The sequence below is a fragment of the Vespula pensylvanica genome, chromosome 8 (genome assembly GCF_014466175.1).
Source record: "Vespula pensylvanica isolate Volc-1 chromosome 8, ASM1446617v1, whole genome shotgun sequence".
Lineage (NCBI taxonomy): Eukaryota > Metazoa > Arthropoda > Insecta > Hymenoptera > Vespidae > Vespula > Vespula pensylvanica.
In genome coordinates, this window is record NC_057692.1 from 5193283 (window position 1) to 5207075 (window position 13793).

Consider the following 13793-nt stretch of genomic DNA (forward strand, 5'->3'; position numbering starts at 1 on the left):
TATATATATATATATATATATATATATATATATATATATATATATAAATTTTAATGTAATTCTATTTATATTATTTTTTATTAATAAATTAAAATATCTTATTTGTAAAATAATTTATATATATATATAATTGTTTAATTTAACACAATCAATCTACGAAATCATTCAATATATATATATATATAATTATCAATCTTTATAAAATATTATTACTTCGTTAGAAATACAAAGGAAAAAAAAAAGAAAAGAAAAAGAGATCATTTAATTTAATCGACTCAACATAAGAGAAAAAATTTCTTTGGACATTCCCTCTGTTAACCAATCGTTAAACAAGACAGGGTGGGATGCATTCGGACGGAAAATTCGTAGAGCACGTTGGCATAATTTTTCGGCTGGTTAGAATATATGTGTGGTGTCTCATTGGGGTAGTCTAGTTCTCTCTCTCTCTCTCTCTCTCTCTCTCTCTCTCTCTCTTTCTCTCTTTCTCTTTCCTTTACACACACGAATACATGGGACGAGAAGAAATAAAAGAGACAGAGAAGAAAAAGAAAAGAAGATGAAGAAGAAGAAGAAGAAGAAGAAGAGAAAGCAGAAGAGGAAGATGAGGAGGGGGTGGAAGAGGAGGGAAAAAAGGAAGAGGAGGAGGAAGAGAAGGTTGGTCGATCGGTAGGAATTAAAATATCGAGCGTCTCGAGTTGAGAGCGAATGCAACTCTCGAAAGCTCTGTTGGAAGCAGGATGAAGCAGGAGTAAACGGTGAGGCGGGGTGTTGGAATGGTGGGGGGAGAGAGTGCTGAGGTTATAGAGAGAGAGAGAGAGAGAGAGAGAAAGAGAGAAAGAGAAAATGAGAGAGTGAGTACCAAACGAGAAAGAAAGAAAGAAAGAAAGAATGTGAGAAAGAAAGAGAGAGAGAGAGAGAGAGAGAGAGAGAGAAAGAGAAAGAGAAAGAGACTATCCTTGTCGCTCTCTCACAGTCGACTTGGTGGATTCGTGTTTCTCTCTCGATCTCACGAAAAGTAGAGAAAGAAAGAAAAAGTGAGACAGAAAGAAAAAGATAGATAGATAGAGAGAGAGAGAGAGAGAGAGAGAGGGTCTTTTGTTCTGGTTCGTCTACCGTTCTTCCCTACACGCACCGATCGTCACGTAGCCACCTCTCGTTTTCTCTCTCTCTTTTACACGCAGGAGGGTGTGCACCCGCGTTTCTATGTACGTGTATGTATGTATGCCATATATATATATATATATACATGTATATATAGATATGTTGTATGTATATGGAATCTCTGTTGAATGTGTTACACGTGGCTTCCTCGTTCTACAGAGTATGTACGTATGTGTATATACATAATATATATATATATATATGTACATATATATATATATACACACGTTACGTATCTACTACAGTACGTAAATACATATGTATGTGTTTCGGTGTGCAGACCGGCAATCTGTGGACAGCCGGTCTCTCTAACCGGGCAGGAGAGCGGTGTGAAGGGTGGGGAGATGAAGGGTGCTGGGAGGGTCGGAGGGAGGGAGGGAGGGAGGGAGGGAGGTTGAGAGGGAAGGAGGGACACACCGATCGATTTTCATCGAGTCTCAAAATTCTCTATGCACATCCTGCCGACGAACTAAGACCTCCTTCCCTTTCCTTCTCTTGTCGTTCCCGCTCTTACCCCTTTACCCCCTTCCCCTTCTTACCCCTTCTGATCCCTTTGCACCTCCCCCCTGCCTCATTTCTCGTCTTCTTCTCAACCCTTTTTAACGCGTCACATTCTTTTCCAAACTTACTACTAGACGTCGCTCTTTTGCTACGCGATACTTTTATTTCTTACCCCCCGTCGTTCAAATTTAAAGGAAAATTAAAAGGAAAAAGAAAAGGGAGAAAAAGAAAAAGCAAAGTACAATCACGACAATTAAACGCTCCTTGTTAACTCGTCTATTTAAGTAATTTCTATTTGGATCTGTTCTGTATTCGTTTGATCGTACCCTAATTTATATCGGTTTTCTTTTTTTTTTTCTTTTTCATTTTCTTTTTGTTTGTATTCTATTTTATTCTATTTTATTGTTTTTTTTTGTTTCCTCTTTCTTTCTTTTTTTTTTTTTCTTTTTTTTTTTTTTTTTTTTAGACGAAATCTATTATTAATCGGAATACGTTCCAAGGTCGTGTTTACTGCTAACAATGATATATGGATTATATATGGTATGGTGTACTTATAATACGTGGCATGTGTTATACGTGCTATAAGTTTCGCATTATATAATTTTTCTTCTTTTTCTTTTTTTAAGACACTAAAAAACACATTATTACATAGTAAAGCATAATATTGTAAGTTATGCTGAGAATGAGAATCTCGCATTATATGATTTCTGTTTTCTGTTTCTTTTTTTTTTTTCTTATTTTTTTTTTTTTTTTTTTTAACACCAAAAAAAGTTTTGCATTATGTCATGCTATAGCATAATTCTGTAAGTTATATCATAAGAGAGAAAAAGTGGGAGAGAGAAAGTATGTGTGTGCGTGTGTGTGTGCGTGAGAGCACTTCATATAATTACATATGTATAAATTATTTTTTCTTTTTTGACATAAGAAAAAAAGAAATCATATATTATAACATAGCTTAAGATGATCTTTTAACTCGTATCATAAGTTTCACCTTATGTAATATGTCCCTTTTTTTTCTCTTTTTGCTTTCAAACTTTTTTCTTTTCTTTCTTTTTTTTTTTTTTTTTTTTTTACTAGTTTTACAGGGTTAAGAATTAAAAAGTATGTATACGTGTGCGAAGAGATTATTGGAAAAGATAATTCTTCTAATAATAATAGTAACAATAATAATATTAATAATAATATTAATAACAACAACACAACAACAACAACAATAATAATTTACATAATTATTTAGAAAGATTTTGCAAATGAAATGCAAAAATGATTTCAGCTATAGTACAATTAGTATTCGGGTTGGGTGAATAAATGAATGTTACTTTATAAAATTCTCTCTTGAAACTTTTGTGTTTTCGTCTGTCTGTCTGTTTATCTGTCTGTCCGTCCGTGTGTCTGTCTGTCTGTCTGTCTGTCTGTCCATTCGTCTATCGTTAATCTCAAGCACATACTTCGTTCGCAAGCATATGATCGATAACAATGCGAGCGTTGCTTGACAACGGCTCGTTCCATTTCGCGACATATTCCTTTACCTTTCTTCTTCTTCTTCCTTTTTCTTTCTCTCTCTTTCTCTCCCTATTTCTCTTTCTTTCTTTTTCTCGTACACACCCATACACTTTCATTCTATCTCACTTTCATACTCACTCTCTCCACTTTTGTTGTCTCGATGTTTATTATGTAGGAACATAATTGGTTACTCTTTGTCTTTTTTTTTTCTTTTCTCTATTTTCCCTCTCCCTCTCCACGTACGTAAACATACACGCGTGTACGAGTGTGTGTATCTCTGTACGTGTGTGTTTGTGTGTTGGAAAATCGTTTCAATCAAGATGATATAAATCGAATAAATTAATTGATATACCGATTCTTATCTCGCGTGAGATTGTTTATTAAACATTTTTTTTTTATACATACATATATACATATATTTATTCAATTAACAGTCGTCCCTGGTTTACTTCTTCGTAGAATAATTTTTTATTCCCTCTATATCATTTTTATTACCATAAAGTGTGACTATAAACGGATGTCTGTATCATAGACATAAAGATATATAATATCGACGATAGCAAAAAAAAAAAAAAAAAAGAAGGGAAAACCTAAACAACCTAACAAAAATCATTTCAGGAGAATTCAAACTACAAGTAGTAAAACTTTTGGGAAAAAATCGGTCACGTTTTTGTTTTATCTTTGAAAAGGGCAGGAAAGGGCAGTTTAGGGCAGTATTCTTCGTCGATACGCATCGCTGCTCCGTTGCCCTTTATCTGTTCTAGCAATTTACGATTCATCGGGTTAACGTTATATCACGAGATCCTGGCCAGGATTTCGTGAAAGAAAGAGAGAGAAAAAGAAAGTAAAGGAGAGAGAGAGAGAGAGAGAGAGAGAGAGAGAGAGAGAGAGAGAGAGAGAAAGAAAGAAAGAGAGAATGAGTCAGGAAGGTTAATTCATTCCCCCTTCTCTCTCTCACTCACTCTCTTCGAGCTTTGCCACTCGACTGCCGACCATTTCCCTCTTTCCTCCTTTCCCCTCCCACCACCTCCTCCTCTCACCCTTCCCCCTCTCTTCATCTTACCCTTCGTTCCTGCCTTTCTAGTTAATCGGCCGTAGTTATTCGTAAATATTGAAAAGCATGTTCGGAAGCTTCGTAAGATCGGACTCGACGAATCTCCCTACCATCCTTAACGTTTACATCCCTTCCTTTTTTCGACCCTTTTCTCTCTCTCTCTCTCTTTCTCTTTTTCTCTTTCTCTCTCACTTTCTCAACGCATTTCTCTCTCGCCATCCAGGACAGCATCGCGTTGCCCATTTACTCGAGAGACCCCTCCGTTTCCTTTCGTACACTTCAAAACCCACCTTTCTATCCCCTCCCTCCCCCTATCCTCTCCCCTTTCCCTTCACCCCTGTCTCCTTTCCCTGTTCACCCTGTCCCTCACCTCTCTCCGCCCTACCCTTAACTCCGAACAAAATTTTCTCCATGAAAGTTTCTACGGCAGACTTTAAACCAACTCTCTTTTTCCAAAATTTTTCTATCTCATTTTTTTTTCTTTTTTCTGTTTTTTTTTCTTTTTTTCTTTTTTTTTTTTACTTTTCTTTTTTTTTTTTTATTTTCTTCTGATTTTTTTTTGTCTTGCTCGGTTGGTTCGTTCGTTCGTTGGTTTGATCGTGCGTTTACATGTTTATTTGATAATTTTGTAATGTTTTGAGAACCGATAGGATAATATATTTTTATTAATAACGACTAACGCATTTGTTTGCGTTATTAATTATGAATTGAAACGTCATTATCGATATTTCGTTAATAATAATATATACGAAACGGCAGGTACATTTACGTGTTTTCGTGTTTGATTTTTAATAGCGATAATAATGGATTTTTATTAATAACTGAACGATTTGTTTTTCTTATCGATTATGAATTGAGATATTGTAATCGATTTAATGTTGATAAAATAAGATTATTTGTCTTTTTCTTTTCTTTTCGTTTTCTTTTTTTTTTTTTTTTTTTTTTTCTTTTAGTGTCAGATTAAAAATCATATTTCGCTACAGGTTTACTATTAATAACATTGATGAGTTTATTTCTATTATTAATTATAAATATGAAATATAGTAATCGACTTGTTATTAATAATAATGAAAGAAAGTGTTAGAGTATAATTTTACTAATAATAATGAACAGGGAATTATCAATTTCGAATTGATATCGTAATAGATTTAATATTAATAACACAAAAATCACTCGCTCTCGTTTTCTTTCTTTTCCTTTTTTCTTCTTCATCTCTTTTAATCAATAATCATCATAATCAATCGATCATCGATAACGATTTGCTGTTTCTCTCTCTCTCTCTCTCTCTCTCTCTCTCTCTCTCTCTCTCTCTCTCTCTCTCTCTCCATTTTTATTCTCATTTTTGAATTTTGCGACGATCATTAAACAAAATTTTCGTTACTCGTTTATTTTTTTCTAATCGTTAACGATAATCAATGTTAATCGATATTTTAACAATAAAAAGAAAAAGAAAAAGAAAATAAATAATTACGATTCCCATCGAATTAATTATTAATTTTGAAATTGAAGATGGAGTATGATCAAGTATAGTATATACGATACGTAAGTTCGTCGAGTAGACATTGTAAACGAATTCTCGTAAAAATCTCTTATCTCTTGGCAAAAAGAAATTAAGAAAGATACTCAGTGGGTCCAGGAAGTATCGTTTCTTTGATAGTTTATTTGTCAGAGAAGTGCGTCTACCAGTCTTACGAGTCACTTTGCTTCGATCCTTCGAAACCCGATCCTACTCTCTTTTCCGATCCTCTCAGTGGCTGCAGGAGGAGATTGGATCGAGACTTTGTATGGTCCCGGTCACCATCCATTACTATACATATCCTACGTTAAACTTGCTTTGCTTTTATATTATACTACCATATTCCTTTCTCTCTTTTTCTTTCTCTCTCTCTCTCTCTCTCTTTCTCTCGTTTTTTTCTCTTTCCCTTTCTCTTTCTCTCTCTTTCTCTACTTTTTCTGTCTACCGAACGAATCGATAAAAAGACCGTTTCGTTCTAGTTTTATTGCATTTTTTCTTCTTTTTTCTTCTGCTTTTCTTTTTATTATTCTTTCTTTTTTTTTTTTTTTTTTTTTGTTTATACCGATATCTTTTCAACACCTGCGAGTAATATTAATTTCACATTTTGAATTGTTTTTGTAACGCTTATTGTGTGATTTATTCAGCTAAATGCTTTTTTAATTATTGTTGACGTATATCATAATTATGATTTGTTTCGTTTTCTTTTCTTTTTCGTTTACTAATATCAATTCGTTTGAATAATTTTTGATAATGTATTTATGTGATATTAGTATCAAAGTAGTAGTTAATACAATTTTTGAGAGAAAAAGTATTAATAATTGTATGTATAAGATCGATTATTATCTCAATGAAAGTATATCATAACTTTTTTTTTTTTTTTTTTTTTTTTTTTTTTGATACACCAACGTGTATTTACGTAATATCGATCGTAGAAATATTTATATATTCATGACAAGAAAATAATTAATCTAATGTAACAGATACAATCATTTCTATTTGCCCGTATTTATGAATAATTTCTAAATTAAAAAAAAAAAAGAAAAAATTATATCGATTTATAAAAAATAACACATCTTCCAAAAGGAACAAAAAATATTAATAGAAACTGTACCAATTACTTAACAATTTGATATCCATCTAGGAGTTTTATTTTGCAATTTTTATAATACCCAATATATTTATATTTGCAGGTAAACTGTATTGTCCTGTTTTGATCGTGCAAAGGATGAGGAAGAGAAAAGAAAAAAGTAAAAAGAAAAAGAAAAAAAAATAAGAAACAAAAAAGTGAAAAGGAGCGTACGAAGGACGAGAAACGCTTTCGAAAGAGTACACGCGAGTAAAATTTCGCGAAACTCATAGGCAAAGCACGTAGACATCGTCGTTGTCGTTGTTGTCGTCGTCGTCGTCGTCGTCATCGTTTTCGTTGTCGTCGTTGTCGACGTCGACGTCGTCACATCGAAGAAAAAGGTTTCACTTCTCGACCACGAAGAATCGATCTCGAATGACTTTCACTGAACGACCAATTGGACTTCCCTGCTATCTATTTCTACGTAAGTATGTATATATGTATATATGTTTGTTTGTATGTATGTCCATATACATACATAATAACGCTTTATCATTATTTTCAACTAGATATTTTCCTTTTGACCAAGAAAACAATTTTCTCATGGAATTTGTACTCCACCGATATAATTCTAATCTATCTTATCTTGCTTGCATTAGTCTAAACATTATTGTTGATCTTATTCTACGTAAACAGGCAATCGATCGTTGTTCTTAGGAATTATAGAATTATCGATAAATCTCGTAACGCATTTCATTATTCTAATTATAAATAATTGATTGACAATAATATTTTTCTTTTATATATATATATATATATATATTATTAATAATGATAAAGAATAAATAAATCACGATAAAAACTTGTAAGCAATAATGAAAGAAATTAATAGTAAAAGATATTCATACGATGAGTTATTGAAACATTTTTCATTGATATCGTTTCGATTATATCAATTCTATAATTAATTGAACGTAAAAGTTTTTTAATATCGTACAAATAATATCAAATAAATTAATAATTTTATTATATATATATATATATATATAGTTTTGATTATTATTAATTTACTTACATTTGCAATTTATTATACATATTATATATTACATAATCAATTACACGCACACATATTTAATCAACGAGTATACAAAAAAATCTATATCGACAAAGTATCTTTATTCGTATACTAGTAGATATATATTTTAAAAAGTTTAGATATACATATACTTATATAAAGTAAAAAAGGGATAGAAAGAGAAAGAAAGATAGATAGATAGATAGAGAGAGAGAGAGAGAGAGAGAGAGAAAGAGAGAGAGAGCGAGGAAGAGGTTAATGATCTAGTTTCTCCCTCTTTTTCCTTTCGATATCCATGAAGGAAGGTCGCGTTTTGCGGGTCAGCAAGCGTAGCCGTGTAATCGGATTATTTTGGTGCGGTGCGTAAAACACTCTTGTTATCGGAGAAGCAGGAATAGGATGAGGAGAATGAAGAGGTGGTGTGGAGACCGAGGATGAGGAAAAGGAGAATGAGGAGGGGTTAGATGGGTAGGGTGGCTACGAGATGAGGGATTCGGAGAGGGAATAGAGAGGAGAAGAGGGGTGAGGAAGGAGGAGGGAGAGAATGGCGACAGCGGCTGCGCTACGGTGCGCCGACAGCTTTTCACGGTTAGTCGCGCCACACCGGAAGATCGATCAGCTTGGATAGCTGAGCTTCGATAGGGGCTACTCTCTATCTAAATTATCCAAATCGTTTTCTACTATTTGTCTTTTCATCGAGTACACCTCTCTCTCTCTCTCTCTCTGTCTGTCTGTCTGTCTGTCTGTCTGTCTCTCTCTATTTCTCTCTACCTCTCTCTTTATTTCGTTGTTTTTATTGATTGGGTAGATTTAATTTAATTTGTTTTGTTTTGTTTCGTTTCGTTTCGTTCCGTTTCGTTTCGTTTCGTTTTGTCAATTTTTATCTTCTTTTTCTTGTTGTTGCTGCTGTTTTTTTCTTTTTTTCTTTTTCTTTTTCTTTTTTTTTTTTTTTTTTTAATATTATTTTTTTATTCTTTTTTCTATCGTTATTTTTTTTTCCTCCATCTATGTGACGGATATTACGTAAATATATAAGATATAATAATATATTGGATATTCTTAGATTTGTAGTTAGATATGTAGAATATATAGTATATATACATTCACGTTTATGTAGCATACACGTTTTATAGTTTCATTCGGATTAGATCGAATAGGTTTTGTTAATTTTTCGATTGGTATTTTTCTTTCTTTTCCGTTTTCTTTTTCGTTTTCTTTTTGTCGAATGTATCTATAAGTATGATGTATGAATAATTCGAAGTATCGATTTGGAAAAATTTTTTACTCTGAACGTTGATTAGTCGTTGATTAGTTCGATTAATAGATTTTAATAAAGAGTTTCTGTCACTCTTTTTTTTCTTTTTCTTTCTTTCTTGAATATATGATATCAATAAATAATTAGATATTTGCATTTGAAAAAAATTCGTGATTCGTACTTATCGTTCACATCGATTACGTCGTCGTTAACAGATTTTTTTCAGTTACCTGATTTTTAATACGCAACAACCTACACGTTGATAATACGGCTACATAATTAAATATCGAAAAAAAATTCTATGCTCGGATCGGGTAAGATGAAATTTAATAAAAATAAAATATAAAATTTTCAATAAGCATGCTCGATGGGAAATAAAAAGTGGAAAAAAAGGAAAGAAAAATAAAGAAAAAAAAAAAAAAAAAAGAGAGAGAGAAATCAAATAAAATAGTACGCCGAACTTATCGTATTTAACGAAAAATTTGTCATCGTCCAATCCATGCGATACAAAGTAAAACTCGATATATCGAAGTATTGATTAACGAAGCTGGATACAAGTTCGACGGATTCCACTTGAGCGAAAGAGAACCAGAAAGAGAAAAAGAAAAAGAGACAGAGACAGAGAGAAAGAGAGAGAGAGAGAGAGAGAGAACAAGCTTCTGTGAACATACGCTTTACTTGTTGCGTACGAATGATATGAAACGAAAGAACGTCGACAGGTCGATTCTAATCAGTCTAGTTCAATCTTCTTTTAAAAAAGAAAAGAAAAAAAAAAAAGAAAAGAAAAAGGAAAAGGAAAAAAGAATTACAAAATAAATGAAAAAGGAAAAAGGTAAACCACGAACCTCTTCATTGCAAAAATAAAAAAAAAAAAAACATTCAATTTGGAGGTAGAATAGGTCAAAGGATTCGGCAGAAAGAAATATTCGATTTGTAGAACGATCGTCTGTTTAAAAAATGGAAACGCGAAGTAACAATCTTTCCACGCACTGATAATTTCGAACGGTGAATCCCTGATTTCTTTTTCTTTTCCTCTTTGATAAGTTAACTCGACCTAACTCGTACTATTATTAACACAAATTTAAAATTTTTCCTCGCTAGGCTTGTTCCAAGAAAAAAAAAAAAAAAAAAAAGAAAGAAAAGAAAAAAGAAAAGAAAAGAAAAAGATAGGTATTTGTTACAAGAAATTCGTCGATTTATCTTCGCGAGTTAAAATTAATAAGAGAGATTTCGATTTTGAAAAAGTAGTAATAAAAAGTACAATAACAAAACTAAACAACAAAGCTAAACAAATCGATCAAGTTGCTTTCTTGTCTTTTATTATTATTATTATTATTATTATTATTATTATTATTATATATATAAGTTAAATTTAACTTATAAATTATTGAATTGCTAAGACGAATTTTAATTTATTTTTTTCCTCGGAGGAAAAAAAAAGACAAGAAATCAATAAATTCGTCTTTCGGTCTTTGCGTACCGATGTGTTAATTCATCTCATGAGTTAAAGTTATCAATAGATATTTAGATTTTTCTGTATATATATATATATATATATATATATATATATATATAAAAAAAGAAAAAGAAAAAGAAAAAAAAGCAGACAAGAAATCGATAAATTCATCGATTTTTTCCTTTCCTCTTCCTACCATTACCACCATCATCGCTATCCTCTCCCCATCGATAAGTTAAACTTATCTCACAAGTTTGAATTACTAACATGAATTTTAATTTCTCTTTTTTCTGACAAAGAAAAAAAAATTGAAGTCGATAAATTCGTCGATTTTTTTCTTTTTTCTTTTCTTTTCTTTTTCTGTTTTTTTTCTTTTTTTCTTTTTTTTTTTTTTGACGAGTTAACTTATCTCACGAGTTAAAATTACTCTAACGTAAATTTTAATTTTTTCTTCGTTACTTCGTCTCCCCTCCCTCTCCCCTCCCGTTCCCTTTTCCCTTCAGTTTTCTCACCTCTCTCTCTCTCTCAAAAAAAAAAAAAAAAAAGACAAGAAATCGATGAATTCGTCGAATTCTTTTTTTCGTTTTATTTATTTTTTATTTTTTTTTTTCTTCTTTTTCTTTCCTTCTTCAACAAGTTAACCCATCTCACGAGTTGAAAGTTATTCTAACGTAGATTTTAATATTTTTGCCGCTTCAAAGAAAGAAAGAAAGAAAGAGAAAAAGAAAGAAAACGTATACAGAAACAGAAAAGGAAACAGCAACAGAGGATGAAAAAAGAAGAAACGAAATCGGTGTAAATCTGTCGGATTTTTTCTTCTTTTTTTTCTTTTCGTTTCATTCTTCTTCTTCTTCTTCTTCTTCTTCTTCTTCTGTACCAAATAACTCCCACGAAATTTTACATTTAAGAGATCCAAACGATTACTATGGCAATCTGAAACTATTCGAAAGAAATCGGTATAGTTTCAAACGAACACCCGAATTCGGTTTGATAAATTCGTACGATTGTGGGGAGAAAAAAAAATTGTAGGGTGTTCGTATTTGTAATGAAAACTTTGACGAACGAGCGAAAAACTTTTCCCTCTTTCTCTCACATACAATTACATACACACACACACATGTATACGTACACAAAGGACGAACGAACGAACACATACATAGACGTTTCTTTTTTTCTCTGTTTTCAACTCTCCACTCTGCTTCATCTCTTCGTTCTCATCTTCCTATTCTCTCTCTCTCTCTCTTTCTCTCTGTCTGTGTGTCTCTGTCTCTCTCTCTCTCTCTATATCTATCTATCTATCTATCTCTCTTTCCACTTTGCTTCATCGACTTTCCTAGTCCATCTCGTTGGGAAATGCAAAACTTTTCTTCCTAAACTATATGGGATACATACTTATCAGCTTGCAGACGGTATATTCTTTCTTCCCTCTCTCTTTCTCTCTTTCTTGTTTCTCTCTCTTTTTCCACTTTTTTTTTCTTCTATCTCTTTTTCTTTCTCTTTCTTTTAATCTTGATAATTAACAAATTTATTATATTAAAAGTGTTAGTAGTAAACTAACTTAGATATGTAAACCTGTATGAAGGCATTATTAATAAAAATTAGTACGCATGTGCATCGATGAATTATCAAATCTTTAATTTTTATTATCATTGTTTTATTTCTTTCTCTCTCTCTCTCTCTCTCTCTCTTTATTTTTCTTTTCAATTCAGATGTTACTAATTAAATTGTATCATTATATATTTATATATATATATATATTTTTTAAATCCTTTTTACCATATACAATAATAACAAAAGATCGTATATAATGATAAAAGAATAAGATTAATTAAAACAGAGAAAGAAATATCAGACGTTATCCACGTTATCAAAGATAACGAAGGTCCTTAGTTTCTTTTGATTATTTCAAAAACAAAAATAATAATTTTCTCTTTCTTTTTTTTTTTTTTTTTTTTACATCTACTTCTTCTTCTTTCATTTCCATTTTTCCATTTCTCATTCTTTTGCTTTTTATACAAATCGCACACGTTCATAGACACATATATAAAGTAGAGGATCGATTGGGTTAGTGCGCTTTATTGTTAGAAGCTTACGTAATTGATTCTGCATTAGCTTCACGGTATTACGAACTGAAAGCATAAACCGTAAACGGCCTTAGCATAGGGAACCTATCAGCTACCTTGTTGTCTTGCGTTGTGTTCCAAGTACACATAGGTATTCAGGTATATATCTTTCCCCCTCTCTCTCTCTCTCTCTCTCTCTCTCTCTTTCTCTCTGTTTCTCTCTGTTTCTCTCTGTCTTCTTGGTCGACCTTATTACAACGTACCGTGCCGAGTTTCAGCATTAACAGCGTGCAAAATCTTTTGTCGTTGCTTTTGTTGGTTGCCCGGTTCACCTCTACCAGACACACGTTTGCAAGTATCAAAGAAGGGAAATAAGAAGAGGAAGAAGAGAGAGAGAGAGAGAGAGAGAGAGAGGGTGAGGAAGCTGTTAAGCGAGGTGTTAACGAGCCAACGGAGACACCGATCCTCCTCCTTGCTTCTAATCTCTATCCGTTAATTAATAATAATCATCATCATCGTGGATAACCAAGATTTTAGAAAATAAATTTGATAAGCCTTCGATGCGATCTCCTCTTCGCTTCCTTTTCTTTTTTTTTTTTTTTGTTGTTGCTTTTAATTAGTTTTTTTGTTGTTGTGGTTTCGTCTTGTTTTGTTTGGTTGTTTATTACACCGTCTTATCTTTTTAGTCTACTTTCTATCGCGTCGCATAGTTCGCCTTATATTTGATTTGTTTTTATATAACGTGATCAAATAATAGTACGTAGTGTATTATTAGAAAGGAATATTTGGAAAGAGTAGGAGAAGTATATATGAATTTTTATGTAATAATAATGTAATAATATATTATAGTAATATCGTAGATAATATTTAGGGTATAGCATAATACTATACGTTATAGGTACGTGCGTGTATATCAAATAGAAAGATATTTCTTTCGTATCGAATCAATAATAAATTTATTTTATCGTAATATTATGCACCAATAATATGTAATATGTATATATATTATACTATATTCATAATATATATATATATATGTATATACATATGTAATATATATATATATATACATACCCATTTTTTTCATAACAAATAAATTAATAGACTAATTTTTATAATATAATAATATTACATATTAATAGT

The 13793-nt window shown here is 31.8% G+C and overlaps 1 long non-coding RNA gene across 5 annotated transcripts in view; it reads left to right on the forward strand.

The window, feature by feature from the left end:
• Positions 1 to 13793, forward strand: part of LOC122631206 — a 110854-nt gene that overhangs the window by 39729 nt on the left and 57332 nt on the right. For 4 of the 5 annotated variants that reach the window (XR_006327639.1, XR_006327638.1, XR_006327640.1 and 1 more), the window contains one exon: positions 6926 to 7285. This is a non-coding gene — a long non-coding RNA (uncharacterized LOC122631206). Of the gene's footprint in view, positions 1 to 6925; positions 7290 to 13793 lie in introns of all 5 variants that reach the window. The other variant, XR_006327641.1, reaches the window with a different exon arrangement.